We start from the raw sequence: 2,500 nt of genomic DNA, 5'->3' as shown, positions 1-2,500 counted from the left end.
CCGGTCCCCGCCGAGGGCCCTGGGGCGTGGGATCCTGAGTTTTCCCCGTGCTTCCTGTGGTTTTCGGCCGTGGAAAAACCCTAGGCGCGCCGGTTCTCGGGACCGGGCCGAGCGCCGACCTCTGTCCGAGCGCGAGCGCCTATTTTCGGATACGCCGAGTCGATTTCAACGGTCCGTATCTCGGTCATTTATCCACCTTTTCGGGTGGAACCGACGGTGTCGCGTTGCCCCGGTCCCCGCCGAGGGCCGTGGGGCGTGGGATCCTGAGATTTCCCCGTGCTTCCTGTGGTTTTCGGCCGTGGGAAAACCCTAGGCGCGCCGGTTCTCGGGACCGGGCCGAGCGCCGACCTCTGTCCGAGCGCGAGCGCCTATTTTCGGATACGCCGAGTCGATTTCAACGGTCCGTATCTCGGTCATTTATCCACCTTTTCGGGTGGAACCGACGGTGTCGCGTTGCCCCGGTCCCCGCCGAGGGCCGTGGGGCGTCGGGTCCTGAGTTTTCCCCGTGCTTCCTGTGGTTTTCGGCCGTGGGAAAACCCTAGGCGCGCCGGTTCTCGGGACCGGGCCGAGCGCCGACCTCTGTCCGAGCGCGAGCGCCTATTTTCGGATACGCCGAGTCGATTTCAACGGTCCGTATCTCGGTCATTTATCCACCTTTTCGGGTGGAACCGACGGTGTCGCGTTGCCCCGGTCCCCGCCGAGGGCCGTGGGGCGTCGGGTCCTGAGTTTTCCCCGTGCTTCCTATGGTTTTCGGCCCTCGAAAAACCCAATTCGCCCCGGTTCGAAAAAGCGGCACTTAGAAGAAATTTCGAAAAAGTGCGCTCACTTGGAAGCCGTGTTCCTATGTATGTGCCGGGAGTGTCGCACACAACCCACACAAACTCGACCAAACATGCTCTCTGGCCCATGTTGCGCAGCATCCCGGTAAACTCGGCCAAACATGCTCTCTGGCCCATGTTGCGCAGCATCCCGGTAAACTCGAACCAAACATGCTCTCTGGCCCATGTTGCGCAGCATCCCGGTAAACCTCCGCCGCGGTTCTCGGGACCGGGGCCGAGCGCGAGCGCCTATTTTCGGGTAAATTGTGACGACTTTTGACGGGCCGTATCTCGGTCATTTCTCCACCTTTTTGGGTGGAACCAACGGTGTCGCGTTGCCCCGGTCCCCGCCGAGGGCCCTGGGACGTCGGGTCCCGAATTTTCCCCGTGCTTCCTATGGTTTTCGGCCGTGGGAAAACCCTATTCGCCCCGGTTCTCGGGACCCCGGCCGAGCGCCGACCTCTGCCCGAGCGCGAGCGCCTATTTTCGGGGTAAATTGTGACGACTTCCACGGGTCATATCTCGGTCATTTCTCCACCTTTTCGCATGGAACCAGCGGCGTTCCACTCCTCTGGCCCCTGCGCAGAGCCCTGCGTTGTGACATTTTGATAAAAGCATCACCCTGGGTGGCCCTGGGAGGCGTACCTATTTTTTTGGCATAAAGAGGGGCGATTTAAAACGGGCCGTATCTCGGTCACTCCTGCACCTTTTCGCATGGAGTCAACGGCGTTCCACTCCTCTGGACCCTGCGCAGAGCCCTGCCTTGTAACATTTTGATAAAATCACGTTTTTAGCCATTCTCCCGTCGGTGGCCCTGGGAGGCGTACCTATTTTTTTGGCTTAAAGAGGGGCGATTTACAACGGGCCGTATCTCGGTCACTCCTGCACCTTTTCGCATGGGATGAACGGCGTTCCACTCCTCTGGACCCTGTGCAGAGCCCTGCCTTGTAACATTTTGATAAAATCACGTTTTTAGCCATTCTCCCGTCGGTGGCTCCTCTGGCTCTCTGCTCCCCCAGCCTGGGCTCCTCACCTTGGGCCACAGCCCCCTGCTCACAGAGCCCCCTGCTCCTCTGGCTCTCTGCTCCCCCAGCCTGGGCTCCTCACCTTGGGCCACAGCCCCCTGCTCCTCTGGCTCTCTGCTCCCCCAGCCTGGGCTCCTCACCTTGGGCCACAGCCCCCTGCTCCTCTGGCTCTCTGCTCCCCCAGCCTGGGCTCCTCACCTTGGGCCACAGCCCCCTGCTCCTCTGGCTCTCTGCTCCCCCAGCCTGGGCTCCTCACCTTGGGCCACAGCCCCCTGCTCCTCTGGCTCTCTGCTCCCCCAGCCTGGGCTCCTCACCTTGGGCCACAGCCCCCTGCTCCTCTGGCTCTCTGCTCCCCCAGCCTGGGCTCCTCACCTTGGGCCACAGCCCCCTGCTCCTCTGGCTCTCTGCTCCCCCAGCCTGGGCTCCTCACCTTGGGCCACAGCCCCCTGCTTCTCTGGCTCTCTGCTCCCACAGCCTGAGCTCCTCACCTTGGGCCACAGCCCCCTGCTCCTCTGGCTCTCTGCTCCCCCAGCCTGGGCTCCTCACCTTGGGCCACAGCCCCCTGCTCCTCTGGCTCTCTGCTCCCCCAGCCTGGGCTCCTCACCTTGGGCCACAGCCCCCTGCTCCTCTGGCTCTCTGCTCCCCCAGCCTGGGCTC

This window comes from Solea solea, unplaced genomic scaffold (genome assembly GCF_958295425.1).
Source record: "Solea solea unplaced genomic scaffold, fSolSol10.1 scaffold_113, whole genome shotgun sequence".
NCBI lineage: Eukaryota > Metazoa > Chordata > Actinopteri > Pleuronectiformes > Soleidae > Solea > Solea solea.
This window is presented reverse-complemented; position numbering follows the sequence as displayed.